At 38.6% G+C, this 15,787-nt stretch overlaps 1 protein-coding gene across 1 annotated transcript in view; it reads left to right on the forward strand.

The window, feature by feature from the left end:
• fbrsl1 (fibrosin-like 1) overlaps nt 1-15,787 on the forward strand; it is a 293,809-nt gene that overhangs the window by 186,240 nt on the left and 91,782 nt on the right.

The raw sequence follows: 15,787 nt of genomic DNA on the forward strand, positions 1-15,787 counted from the left end.
GGACGTTAAATGACAGAACTGGTCTTATCTAAATTTGCAGGTTCCCTTGCTTAATATGATATATAGAGCATCCACACAAGCTACTCGTGAGGTGTTACATTTGCATATTCCTTGCAATATAAACAACAGCTACAGCCATATAGTGATAGATAGATAGGCCTCAGATTATACCATTATGTCTAATTTGTTATTCAAATGCGCTCTGGTCACGAATGCTTTCGAGATTTGGTTAGCGGTTTGTAGGTTGCCAGATCTTTTCTGGTGGAATGTTTTTCCCGGCACCTTTAGCGCTTGTTTATCTTTTAATATTGATAACCCTGTAATGTCTGTCACCCATATAAACAGCATGTAGCTCCAGTGGAAGTGTAACACGTGTTAATTCCCCTGCAGTTAAGCAATTACTCCCTGCTAAATGAATGTGATAGCATAACTAATCTCCTGTAAGCCAAGCTCCCAGTTCAGTGGAAAACGTCTCCGGCGCGCTCTATAAATAATACATTGATAGCGAGCAGCAATTTGCATTAACCGCAGCTCACGCTAGTCAATAGGCTTTTATCTCTCTCCTCATTGAGGCAGATGGTAAGAGAAAACCTCTTTGGATTTGACACGATGAAGAGAGGGACTTTTAGAGGCTGCTGTTCTTTTAACACTAGTATGCTTCAGAGAAAAGGGAATCGGGGTATCCCATACTTATTTTAGGGCCCTTTATGTTCTTTGTTTCTCTGTGGGTCTCGTTCTCTCAGTCATGTTGTGTTCCAGATGACAATATTGTGGATGCATTTTATTGGTCACGAGTTATTTGTGTGTTCGTTATGTGTTTCTAGGCATTCAAAATGATCATAACAGATCTAGGGCAAAGAAAGTAGAGGGAAAATGTGGCCAGGTTTGAGGCATACAGCGTACATTTTTATTTGAATAATTCTGTGTTGATCCTAGTGCGAGTTCTGACCATTATTAAAACTATTTTTAGGCAAGGCAATGTGGTCATATCATATTTTTTTGGTCATAATGGAGATGCTAATGCAATTCTACTCTTTAAAGTACCATAAGGTTGTAATATGTACACTACTATTCAAAAGAAATGAATACTTTGATTCAGCAAGAACACATTAAATTGAACAAAAGTACATGAATAAGGTTTTTTTTTGTTGTTGTTGTTTTGTTTTGTTTTGTTTTGTTTTGTTTTGTTTTGTTTTTTTAAATAGATGCTGCTCATTTAGAATTTTCTGTTCACCCAGAAAACAATGCATCATGGTTGCCACAAAAAAAAAAAAGAAGGATCACGTGACACTGAAGACTGGAAGCTTCCTGTTAGCTTTGCATCACAGGAATCAATTACATTTAAAATATACTATAAATATATTTCAGACAATGTATTTTATTAAAATAAGCATTAATAAAATGCAAACTTTTTGACAGTAATATATATGCATTATTTAAGTGTGTACTTTGTAGTATAGTGTAGGATTTTAAAGTACTTGCTCTTTGTTTTCAAGGTCAGTTTTAGGTATCTTTTGCCATGTTGAAAACTTTTGCCAAAATTGAAAATAAGATTAAGAGTACCCAATCCTAGATGGATATACTGTATATGTAACAACTCAAGGGGAATCCTGTCCATGTTAAATGCAGAAGCAGACTTTTCCTTCGCATTCATGAGAACATATGGAAGCAATTGCAGCGCTCAGAGTCAGAGAGAGTTGGACTAGGTTCACACTGCAGGCTAAAGTGGCCCAAATCCGACTTTTTGCCCAAATGTGACCCATATCTGATTTTTCTTTATTTTTTTCATTCATATGTGGTCCTAAATCAGATACATATCTGATGTTTTGTAATGTGATTTCAGTCTGAACGGCCATGTTGCATTTCATGCGTTTTTTACATCATTGAAATGCGACAGACATCACAATTCTGCGCTGGAGGAAATCGTGCTCTCCTTCTTAATATTCTTCTTCTTATCACTTCGTTATTTAGGCTCCGATTGCACATCAACTTAAAAATTGCTAAACACGAGCAGCATCCATTTTTTATTTCCGCGCAAACAGTGCGCTGTGTCTGACGTCACGTCGTCTTCTGCGCATGCGGGTCACTTCAGGGCCGTATACGGTTCACACATGAGACTGATGGCAGTCGCATTTAAATGACAATGTGAACAACAGCGCAAAAAAAATCGGATTTCAGCAAAAAATCCGATCTGAGCATTAAGAACCTGCAGTGTGAACTAAGCCTTTGTGTTCCTGCGGAAGAAAGCATCAGGTTAGGATTTCTCGTCTCTTCTACTGGAGATAATAGTTGTAGGTGAGGGCATTGAGAAAATGAGCAATGGTTGTTGTGGTGTTTGTGTCCAGGTGCGCAGGTGAACACCTCATAGGTGTTTTTCAATGAACTTATCCATCTTAAACAGCAAGCACAAGCCAGATAACATGTTTACCACTTCAAAAATCACTCATCATAATTGCTTTGCATAAAGAAAAGAATAAACACTGTTATTTGTAATTGTATACATTTAAATCTAATCTAAAGCATTAATCTTTCCCTCCTGTTGAATAGTAACAGGTGTCTTCCCAGTGAACAATAGCTCCTTTGAACAGTTGCAGGAAGAACGTGAACATTCTCTCTCATGGCGTTTTTACACATTACTAAATTATAAAACAGCCCGCAGGTGTGCTGGAGGGGCGTGATCAGTTGGGCTGATTTGAATAAAATTGCTTCATGTGTAGATCGAGTCCACTTATTAACAAAGACATCACGACTTATTCAAAGAAAACAGCTCACGCGGTGCATGACAGATGATACCACCTGAGGGATAGAGCCATCGCTCAAATTACATACGCAGTTGCGGCCAAAAGTTTTGGAACTAGCTGGAGATAGTGGATGCATTTTATTTTATTTGTATAGAGCATTGTACGATTTTTTGTTTTCATTGTTCTGCCTTTTTTGGAAAAATCTTGTCCTGTTCTGAAATGGCTGTGTGTGCTTCTCAAGGAAATGATTTCCTTTAAAGGTTCCTGTACAGGAAGATTGAACATTGCTAAAGAACACATTTAAAGTGGATGAACTCTTTATCTGGATTCTTTTTTTTGTGCACCAGTATTTCTAACACATTTCTAGCATGTATATTAAGTCTTATACTGTTCTTATTGTGAATGATCAATGCATGTTATTCCTATATATAGTCATCTTTAATCAGATAGGTTGCTCATTCTACAACATGACTTTACTTTCCACTGACGTCATTTAGGCTTTGTGGACGATTGGATAATGTAGACATTGTTTTAGAAAATTTAGTCTGACTCCATTCTGGTATGTAACGTCCACTTTTCATGGTCCAGTTAGTTCCAGATGCTCTGTATTTTTCTCATTGATTGTCCTGTTTTACATTACACAAGTCAAATTGCTTGCGAACAGCAGTTCGCGTTGTCTTCAAGTCAAGTACATTCTCTAGAAAGTGGGAAGTTGATTACCACGCTTTTGTTTGGTAACATATACTACCATTCAAACGTTTAGTATGATTTTTAAAGAAATTAATACTTTTATTTAGAATGGATGCATTAAATGAATCACAAAAATTACAGTAAAGACGTCTAAAATGATTGACATTACAGATAAATGCTGTTCTTTTGACATTTCTATTCATTAAAGAAACTTGTGTTACAGTGTACAAAAAAATATTAAGCAGCACAACTGTTTTTCAACATTTCATGAGCACCAATTCAGCATATTAGAATGATTTCTGAAGGATATTGGGATATTTAGCTTTAGCATTACAGCTTCAGCATTAATTATTTTGATATTTCACACAGTATTATAGTGAAAGATCAAAACTGTATTTTTTGATCAAATAAATGCAGCCTTGGTGAGCAAGCATGAGAGACTTCTTTCAGTAAAAAAAAAAAAATCTCAAACTTTTGAACGATAGTGCAGATTATTTTACACGTTGCATTGGTTACAATGCAAATGCATCTGGTTCATAGATTGTGCGTCGCAAAAGGCATACCTGTATATGAATCTGGATCGGCGCTGGAATCTAAACATGATCCATTCAGTCCGGTGGTTGCATTGTCACAGATTTCCACAGTTGCATGACTCGGGGACAGAGCTGTCAGGTGTGATTCTATCTCACCTGACAGGTGAACACAGAAAACTGTCTATTTTGTTGGGCACCTTAAAGAGATTTCTGTTATTTCATTCCTCTCTGTCCGTTACATCCGTGTGACAGCATGTCACAAAACACACCCAGCCATTTCAGCCACTTCAGGTAAACACGGACATTTTCCCCTTTAACTGAAGAGCTTTGTAGCTGACGAGCATTGCTGTCTTTGTTGACACCCTAACCCTTCTCTCTCTCTCTCAATTCAAGCTATTTGTCCTGTCAAATATCACGTTGTTCAGTATGACATTGGAAGCATTAGCGCCACATACTTGGCTTTTATCTTTGTGGTGGCCCCAATTTGACGGGCCACCGCTGTTTAAGACCCACCTGTTTTTATTAACTCCTTTACCTAGAGTCTTACATGTAAACGTCATGCTAGCATGCTTTTGAGATCTGAATGTTATCGTATGTCATTGAATACCTAATGATATGACCCATGCAATCTAATCTGTAGCCTACAAAAATAATACTACCATTTAAATGACAATAGTTTGAATGCTGTTTACTCAACGCTCTCAGATTTAGCATGCTGATGCATAACACAACACATCGCACATTAGCAAAAAGCAAGCTGACATACAATTTAACATGCAATTTAACTTAATCTACTACTTACTGTTTTTAAAACACTAGATTAAGTTGGATCATGTATGCTTTTTGCTAATGTGTGAGTTGTGTTGCTAACGTATGTTAGCATGCTAAATTTGAGCATGCTTGGTAAACAGCAGTCATTTATACTGTAGTATAAATTTTTAGCTACTTTTTTATTCCTTCAAACATGTGATAGCATCCAAACTTTTATGGAATCAAGGCTTTTAGAAAACAATTCTGGAAATGCTGGGAGATGTTTTGGTGGTGTATAGGTAGACTTTTTCAGTGTGAGATTTTCAGCTCTCTTTACGTTTTGTTTCTCATCTGTGAGGCATTGATTGGCATATTAATTTCTTCAGACCAAATCTCATTGTGATGAAGCTGAATGTCATTATATACACACTTTAATGAATGTGTACCTATAGTCATTTAGCACCCACCTCACGAAACCTGGCCTCTTCGAATTTCACTGTAAAATAAAAAAAAAAAAAAAAAGTAGGTTAGATTTCTTCTTCTTCTTCTTTATTCCTTCTTCTTTCTTCTTCTTCTTCTTCTTTCTTCTGTCTTCCTTCTTATCATCAACATTATCATCACTGGCATTATTTTATGCCAAATAAACACCCCAAACCACTAGTTTAAAAAAAAAGGAATAATATATGCTTAATTGAACTATCATATTAGTTATCTTGTGATTTCATGCTGATTTAAATACATAATTAAATCAGTGTAATTAAATCAGTTTATTAAAGTTTTTATCTACTCTTAAAAATTGCAGAATTACTGTATAATAACGAAAATTTTAGGGACAAATTCTGCTTAATTAACACAATATTATAACCATGCAAAAAAATTAATTCAGTATGTAAAGTAGATGCATTACATTTATCTATTTATTTATTTATTTATTAATTAATTTGTTCACCCATTAAAAGGATAGTTGACCCAAAAATGAAAATTCTGTCATTAATTACTCACCCTCATTACTCACCTAAACCCGTAAGACCTTCGTTCATCTTAGGAACACAAATTAAGATATTTTTGATGAAATCCGAGAGCTTTCTGACCCTCCATAGACAGCAAGGGTCCTACCACGATCAAGGCACAGAAACGTAGTTAGACATCATTAAAATGGTCCATGTGACCATCAGTGGTTCAGCTGTAAATTTAGAAAGAAGAAAACAAAATAACAACTTTGTTTAAAAAAATGCTTCTCCGCGTCACCCTGGCACCATTTTGGAGAGTATCACGACGAATGTACATGCTATGATCTGAACGTAAGCATGCATTGTTTACGTACCGATCAAAGCACGATGTCCTCACTACATGTCTGTGCCTTGATCGTGGTAGGACCCTTGCTGTCTATGGGAGGGTCAGAGAGCCCTTGGGTTTCATCAAAAATATCTTAATTTGTGTTCCTAAGATGAACGAAGGTCTTACGGGTTTGGAACGACACGAGGGTGAGTAATTTTTGGCTGAACTATCCCTTTAAATAACCCAGACATGTTTTTGTAAAATTCGTCCATATAGCCTATGCCCCACATGCTTTCAGACTAGTCTGCACTCATACCTGCTATATATCTGCACCTCTGCATCCCTCTCTTTCTCCCTGAAAAATGGCCCCCGCGCCCCTTTTTTACCAGAGTTTTCCTCCTTTGCCTCCTCTCTGCATCATTTTGACGATCTGAGGGAACTAATGATCTGTAATGTACCCTCTACCCCTAGACCCTTCTTAGCTGTCTTTTCTCTCTCTCCTCTCGTCCTCCTTTTCTCATATTCCGTCATAAACAGGCCACCCACAGGCTTGCTGACAGGCCTCTAATAGTTTTTTTATGGAGGTGAAGATGGAGCGGCTTAATGTTTCGACACAAGCAATCATCGCTCCTCATCTCTTTAATGAAATTAGATTAAGTGCACCTGGGGAAGGGCTGAGGAGAGGGAGGCCGAATGCCGGTTAGGACGCTAGCTTTCATTTAAAACCAATTTGCCTGCAATATTCCGCCATCAGCCTGGGATTCAGCATGCAGTCGGAACGGAGGGTGAATGAGATCACACTGGCACAGACGGGTTTAATTCTCTTCCCCGCGGGCGGTGTGAAATTATAACTGACACATTCGACACACACTTTAATATGGAGATGCCATTTTTCTTCTGTCCAGCATGGCTTTCATTCTCTATCTTCTCTGGCTTTCTTCACCTCACATCTTTCCCTCGCTTGCCTATAATTCCTCTCTCTCTCTCTCTCTCTCTCTCTCTCTGTTTTTCTTACCCTATTTCTCTTTCTTTCTCTTAATGGCATCATAATGTTACCTCTCTCCGAACCGCTAAAGTATGGAAGCGGTTTTCTTTTGAATTTATTTATATTACGACTGTTTCCAATGTTCTCTTCTTCGATTTGTGAGAATGTATTTTCTTTGAATGTCAGGAGTTACATCTGGTCCATGTTTTCCTCGCTATTTTGCGGTACTACTTACACACAGCATGAGAACGGAAGCGGAGATCTGACCCAATGTGGAATTTGAGGATTTCTCTTTTTTTCACATTAATCTTGTGTTTCTATTGGAATGGATGGAGACCGAAGGCCTTTTTGCAAAATTTTAACCATTTCTAAGAATAGGCATTCAAATGGGAACATTTAAGGCTTAGAGGAGCAGTTTGCCCAAAAATGCAATGACTGTCATTCAACTTCCTGTCTCGTTCATCCTTTTCTAAACCATGACAGCAACCTGTGTTACAAGCCATATGATAGCTATTCATGAACAGGCTGAAATTGTTGTTCATATCTGATATTCACGTTTATAAGCTCACAAATTGTGCTTGTGCACAAGCGAAACATGCCATCTTTAGGTGCATTGCAGTAGGTTTGACGTCACTGATGCCATACGTAATTGGTTTTTGCCGAAGTCTGTTTCTCATATACTTGTATTGTATGACTTCAGATGACTTGTAATATAACACATGAGCCATATGGCCAACTTTTGTGGTTTCTTAACGATGGTTTTCACCATTTTTTTGAGTTTGACATCTGTGGTCAGTATGAATTGTTTGGAAAAGAGCAAAGCGAACGTTCTTCAAATTTCTCCTTGTGTGTTCCATGGAAAAAGTAGCAGCGTACTGGTTTGGAACGGCATAAGGTGAGTGAGTAATTACTGAATGTTTAACTGTGTTCATATTTTTGACTTGACTATGAAAGAGTAATATGTCCTGTACGGCTTGACGCCAAACTCATTAAAGCATCACCGTTGAAATGATGTTTCCGCAAATACACATCATAGATGGCTGGCAAGGACATATTCACTTTGACGTACACTTGTGAAATAGTGCTTATTATATTGTCTGTTTATTCTGGCATTGAGGAGAAGTTGAGTGAGGCCAAACATAATCACAAAGTGAATTATTGCTGGAGTGGGACGGGTGTTCAAGGTATTGTCTGAAAACAGGATTAGTTAACGGCAATTATGAACAGTCTGCGGATGAGTGTGTTTTCGTACACGGTGCGATTGCTAGTGCAACTCTGTCCATCTGAAACCTTCTAGAACAAATTTCCAAGCAGACTGCAATTTGCTGGTGCATACTCAAATTCAGAAAGCTGCTCCCAGACCAACCAAATAAACCCAACTCTAACATCAGGCAAAATAGTAAGCAATGGTTTCTGGGATACTTTGTTTCTGTTACTGTGGTTTTCTGTCCTAATTCTAGGAGTCTGTTTTCCTTTTTTGAACAAAACTGTGGATCAACGTCAGGTGTTTCCCGCAATCTGAGCATGTTAATGTGTGCTTTTAAAGGTGGATTGTCGTGGCAATCTACCCAGTGTTTTTGCTAGGAAAAGTGTGTGAGTAACAAGCCAAACCCTATAAACATTTTTCCACATCAGTAATAAAACTAAAATTGAGTCCATATTGGATGCAGATGTTGTCTGCTGAGAAAACATTTGGTGCATGTGTGTGTGCACATGTGTCAGACTGGAGTATTTCTGATCGTGCATAAACATGATGCTTAAGTGCCTCTTATTCAATAAACATTGGCGGACGTTAACTACTCGCAGCTTGTTGCCAGTGCTTTGTGATTCCAACTGGAGCTTGAAAACCAAGATTTGTCCCAGCCAGGGCTTGTCTGGAGAAGTTTTACATGAGCTGAGGTTTCACTTCTCTTCCAAGAAATGACACAGACAATCAGAGGCAACTCGCAGAAGGGCTCACTGCGACTATTAGCCCATGTCATTGATTGTAATGCACCCCACGAGAGATGAGCCTTTCGATGGAAAGTATCAAAGAGTTTCGTAGATATTTAAATTCACTGTAGAACCCTGTTGGGTTTGTGGTCTTGACATGGGGTGCTTGTCTGTTCTGTGAAAAGTATAGATAGATAGATTGATAGATAGATAGTGTTATTTTTTTAAATAATTTGCATATGATGATATACGGTGAATTCCAGTGCGATCCTAACTCTCCAGTGTATTCAATTTCAAAACCCAGAATGTGCAGGTATGTTGATGTATGCAGAAAGAGGAAACACTCTAGAGAGCGAGCGTTCGGAGATGACGACCAAAACACACAAGCCCGACTGCTTTCAATTATAGTTTGGATACAGCGATTGAGTCCCTCATGAAAATAATAGAGCCTGCTTTGATCCGTTCCACTGAGGGGAAAAGGTTGCGGGCCTTGAAAGATTACAGGAAAAAATAATTATTGTATCAAGGAGGCCCACATAAAACTTTATAGAGGCTTTTGAGGCACAGGGGGTAAAGGGAAGCAAGTCCTAACGATGCTAGTCACTAGCGCTTATTCGCCAGATTTTCCTTTTTTAGCAGCTTTTAATGGCATAGTTATAGTCTGGGCTGTTTTATAACTTAAGGCAGCCCATGTCTCACTGTGCTTTTATTATACTTCAGAGGAGCCCTAACATACTGCAACTTCATTTGTGTAATTTACTTTCATATGCTAGCTAGCGTGCGCACTTTAGCGTGCTTAGCAGCGAGCGCTAACTCTTATGAGTTCTGACAGGGTTGTTCTGGAGCGAAATCAGCAGCAGACTGGCATTAACCCCACCTCCCTGCTGGCAGCACAGATAGGTTAGATGGGGCCTCGATTAAATTAATTTGACTTCATTAGCACAAACCTGCTACAGTCAGAGCACCCGCGGTGTTGCTGTAGAGGGGCATTGGGAGACGCCTGGCAGAGGATCGTAGGAAAGCTAACACATGGCCTTGACAGCCGGAATATGCAAGCCCATGGACGGAGGGATGGCTGCCAAATGAGTGTGATGTGCGTCAGTAGCTTTAGGGGAGCTCCATCAACGCCCACCTCAACCCTGATGCCCCATAAGGCGATGATGCTAAGTTGCAATCCAGTGCGAGCTCTGTCAGCTTGTACCTACTGGCATAAAAATGCCCTGTCGTTGCAACAGGCCTCTATTTTTGTAGTAAACAGTATTGTATTATATTTTTTTTTTCTAGTTGGGCGAAATGATTTTTGCATGCTAGAGAAAGCTCAGATGGAAAGAAACACGTAAGGCCCTAAACTAGTGCTGTCAAATGATTAATCGTGATTAATCGCATCCAAAATGAGTTTTTCTTAATATATGTGTGTGTGCTGTGTATATTTGTGTATATATAAATACACACACATGCAGTATATAGTTTGAAAATAATTACATGTATTTACATGTATATATTTATATTCATATAATTTATATTGTATATAAATATATTTAAAATACAGTATAAATAAAATTTTTCATAAATATATATGCGTGTGTATATATATATATATAGATAGATAGATAGATAGATAGATAGATAGATAGATATATATAGATAGATAATAAATATACACAGTACACAAACACATTATGTAAACAAAAACTTTTATTTTGGTTGCGATTAATCGTTTGACAGCACTACCCTAAACATACTTTACTCTACGCAGTGCTAGCTCTGTTGGATTGCACCTACTTGCATAAAATGCCCTGTCACTGCAATAGGTCTTTGTGCTTGTTGTAAATGGAATTGTATTATACATCTACAATTATCATACATAATTTTGCACTTTTTTACACACTAGAGAAAGCTCTGATGGATAGGAACGTGTAAGGCATTAAACATACTCTACACAAGTACGCAAGCTCATTTTCGTGTTTAGTTGCATTAATGGGTCAAACTGCTATTCATATCGCAGCGCTACACATTGTATTCTCAGGCAGCGGGTATTTGCATTAATATTTTCTATTATTGTCATTTTTATGTCAACTGCTGTCAAGAATTTGCCCAAATAAGTACACATTTGATTTAAATGTGCAGAAGTTTGAATGAAAATTTTCACTACCTTGAGTAGGCTATTATAGTTAGTTAGTGCCAGTCCAGTTCAAGAGCACACATCGGCAGCGTGTTGGCCAGACACTCGCATTGCATCATATAATTGTGTAAAATGTGTTTTGAGGGTGACGAAGGAAACATACTGGAATAGCGCGAACTGGTTTTCGGGAAAGAACATTCAAACAAAAACATTCTGTGACATTAGTAGCTTAAAATCTGAGCAGATGGCTTCAGTCTATCTTTTGTCTGACTTGTCATTGTTTTGCTGGTTTTTGCTGGAAGGCTTTTGACAAACAACAATATTTTGTTAACATTTAGACTTATGGCAGAAGTGTGGCAATTCCGAACTGGCAAAAAAAAAGTTGTGAATGTCTTTCAGCACAATATTACAGATAGGCTTTGTTTTAAATAGCACTTGCTATTTAGGAAGGAAGGAAACACGCCAACACTTTCCCTTCAGAAATAATTTATATAGAATTTTTCTTGAGCACCAAATGATCATATTAGAACAATTTCTGAAGGATCATGTGACACTGAAGAGTAAAGATGTAATATTACTGATTTGACTGTATTTTCTGTGCAGCCTTGATGAGAATAAGTGACTTCCTTCAAAAACATTTAAAAAAAATGGATTTAAAAAACGATAATATACACATAAGTGTGTCGATTGAATGACTGGTATTGTGTAAAACTGATTCTTGGCATGCCATTTTCCTGTCAGTGTTACTAGTACTTATTCTGGATTGTGTAACTGCAGTTTGAGGCCTTACTGTCAAAGGGTGACACATAAATGAGTGCAGTTCTGCCAAATGTGGATCCAGGGGCCCCGGTTTGGAACTGTGTGACTGAATCACAGAACACGTAATGAAAGAACACAGTTATGGCCTACAGAAGCAGAGAAGAGCAGGCCGCCATTCTGCACTGACCTGTGCTCATGTGGGAGTGCGGTGATAAATAAATAACTTGGTAAATAAATAAATAATGTTCGCGGTAACTCCAGCTTGGCCTGCGGTAGCCAGAAGGCGGTAAGTTTTCTCTGTCTGGCGTAGACGTGAGAGCTCTTTGATCAGGAGAGCATCTGAAGATTCGCTCCACATCTGCACACGGGGAACGAGCCACAAACTGCCAAGAAACGTTTTAATGACGGCAGGATTAGAGAATGAAAGGCGGCTCCAGATGGTGGACGGCGCAGAGCTGCGTCCGCGGTGGGTTTTTTTAACTGCTTTTTTATTGATAAAATATGGGGTGAAAAATTGCGCGGGGCTTATTAGGCGTCCCGCTGCACTGCCGCTCAGCTGGCCAAGCTGTTCGCTATGGCCTCTGTCCAAACACGCTTCCATAAATTTTTAGCAGCGCCTTTAAATCTACGAGATCCCGGCTTGTTAAGCCCAACCCACACTCCTGTCCACCTCCCTCCAGTCTCCTTCTTTCCTTCCCACAGGCCTTGAATCCTCAATCCTAGCGTCCAACTCTTTTTTTCTTCTTCTTAGGCTTTTCACTTGGGCTTTTTGAATGTTTCGGATGAAAGCTGTTGTTGGCTTGGTTTTGGAGAAGAGCAGGAGGATGGAGCAAGGGGGGTTTTGTTGGGGAGAGTCCCGCTTTTCAGGCTTGTTATGATGAGCCAAGCAGCGATGTTTAGCTCCTCAACAACTTAATTCCTGCATGATTTCATTAGTTGCTGGCCCTTCCTGAAGTGAAGCGAGGAGCTAGGGTGATTAATCAGATACACTCCGCCTCAGCTACTGGCAGGAACGATCAGACACTAAATTAGACGCATGGCTCGGGCTGAGAGAGTGTACAGAGAAAGCATATCCATTTTCACTAGGTGTGAATGTCCTATTTGTTAATGATTAGACTGAAATCGTAAGACTGAGTTTTATACTTTATAAACAGCAGAGAGGCTCTACAAATTCTAGTTATGTGGCTCTTTAGGTAAGGTAAGGTAAGGTAAATTTTATTTATAGAGCATAAGTTTAACACAACTGTAGTTGATCCAAAGTGCTTTACAATAAAAATAACAATTTAAAAGAAAAAGGAAGGGGAGACAACATGAAAAACAAGTATCAAAAAACAATTAAAGTGTAATTTCATAAAACTCCAATTAAACTATTCAAAGTATCTACACAACATCAGTCAAATGCTAAAGAGTAAAAATAAGTCTTTAAGCTAGATTTAAAAGCATCCAATGATGGAGAAGCTCTGATGTTGAAAGGTAGACTGTTCCACAGCTTTGGGGCCACTACTGAGAAAGCTCAATCACCTTTTGTTTTACAACGTGAACGGGGGACAGATTAAAAGTAACTGATCACTAGATCTTAAAGACCTAGAGGCTGTGTATGGCTTAATGAGAGCACAAATATAATCCGGGGCAGAATTATGCAATGCCTTGTATGCAAAAAGAAGGATCTTAAAATCGACTCTAAACTTTATAGGGAGCCAGTGCAATGAGGCAAGGACAGGGGTGATATGATCCATTTTCTTAGTTCATGTTAAGAATCTGGCTGCTGCATTTTGAACCATCTGTAATCATGACAGTGTAAATTGAGGTAGGCCAATGTACAAAGAGTTACAGTAATCCAAACGAGAGGAAATTAGTGCATGAATTACTATTTCAAGGTCATGACAAGAAAGAAGGTTTTCACCTTAGCCACTGATCTGAGATGAAAAAAGCTACTCCTTACAACTGCATTTATATGCTTATCAAATTGGAGAAGAGGATCAAAATGGACTCCAAGATTTTTTGCATGATTGTGAAGGTTATTACTTAGAAAACCAAACTGTGTTTTAATGGAGTTGTTAGTAGCAGCAGGGCCCAGTAGAAGCACTTCAGTTTTATTTTCATTCAATTGTAAGGAGTTTTTTGTCATCCAGGTCTTGACTTCATTAAGGCATAAAAAAAGATTATCCAATGAAAAGTCATTTCCTGGTTTGATTGGAAGATATAGTTGGAGGTCATCGGCATAACAATGATAATTAATGTTATGTTTTTGGAGTATTGAGCCCAAAGGGAGCATGTAAAGGGAAAGCAAAAAAGGGCCAAAAATGGATCCCTGTGGAACACCACAATGGATAGGTGCAGGCGGTGAAGTAAATGACCCGATATTTACAGAAAAAGTCCTCCCCTTTAAGTATGAGGCGAACCACTCTAAAGCTAGGCCCTGAACCCCAACAACATACTCAAGTCGTTTCAGAAGAATATTGTGGTCAACAGTATCAAATGCGGCACTTAAATCTAAAAGTATCAGGATAGCAGATGACCCAGAATCAATGGTCAGCAGAATGTCATTTGTAACCTTTAGCAATGCCGACTCAGTGCTATGCAGTGCTCTAAAACCAGATTGAAACGGGTCTAAAATATTAAAATTATCCAGGTACGAAGTAAACTGTGAGAGTGCAACTTTTTCCAAAATCTTTTAAATGAGAGTTTAGAGAGAGGGCGATAATTGTTATGCACAGTGGGGTCAAGATGAGGGCCTTTCAATAGGGGCTGTACGATAGCATGTTTAAAACTTTCCGGAAATACCCCATTTATTAAAGAGCTGTTTATAATAGCTAAGAGGGTGGGGCTGATTGTGTCTAAAACCTCTCTAAACAGACCACCAGACAATACATCGGACTGACAAAATGTAATTTTCATCTGAGAAATTATTTTGAGTAAATGAGATTAAGATACTGGCTGAAAATTTGTGAAACTACAGGATGAATGAACCAGATGAGAGTGATCTAAGTCAAAAGGAGAGAAGTGTGATCTAATGTCTTGTACTTTCTGAACAAAAAATTCAGAGAATTGGGTGCACGTCTCAAGATTGACATCAGGAACTGAGCAAACAATTGGACTAAGAACAGAATTTATTGTTTTGAAGAGAACTTTGGGCCTATTGGCATTTTTTGCGATCAAGTTTGAGAAATATTTGGATTTTGCCTCCTCAACGGAATTTTGATAAACAGTTAAGCAGTTTTTCAAGATTTGGTAGGAGACCTGGAGCCCATCCTTTTTCCACCTACGCTCAGCCCTCCTGCACGCTTGTCTGAGAGTGCGAGTGGATGCATTTAACCAGGGTTGAGGATTAGAACTGACCTTACACTTTTTACACTTAAGTGTAGCAACTGTATTCAAAGCAGAACAACAGGCAGAATTGAACATTTCAACCAATTGTTCAGTATCCATACAAGACGGCAGAGGTGTATTAAAATTTAAAAGAAACTTGGAATAAGACTCACAAAATTCAAGAGCAGTATTAGCATGAAAAGCACGAGAGTAACGTACAGGCCGGGAAAGGAGGTGCTGATCATATGAAATGATAGGTTCAAACACCACAGGGTAATGATCAGAAATGCCAGCATCGAATATTTCACAGATATGTACAGAGAAACCACGAGTCAAAACCAGATCCAATGTATGGCCTCCGTTATGTGTAGGAATGGAGACCGACTGTACAAAATTGAGTGAGTCCATAAGGCTCATGAAGTTTTTAACCATAGGTTTGGATGGACAGCAAACATGAATGTTGAAGTCTCCTAAGACCAACAGCCTGTCACAACGAGACACTTGATTTGACAGAAATTCAGAAAGCTCATGAATAAATGTCGTACTGACTTTAGGAGGTCTACACACCAGGACACAAAGTAGAGGGCCATTTAGATCCATTTTTAGGAGTTGTGCCTCAAAACTGAAAGAGGCATCAACAGACAGAAGTCTATATTTGAATGAGTTTCTAAAAACAGTGGCTAAGCCA

Source organism: Onychostoma macrolepis, chromosome 05 (genome assembly GCF_012432095.1).
Source record: "Onychostoma macrolepis isolate SWU-2019 chromosome 05, ASM1243209v1, whole genome shotgun sequence".
In the NCBI taxonomy this organism is placed as follows: Eukaryota; Metazoa; Chordata; class Actinopteri; order Cypriniformes; family Cyprinidae; genus Onychostoma; species Onychostoma macrolepis.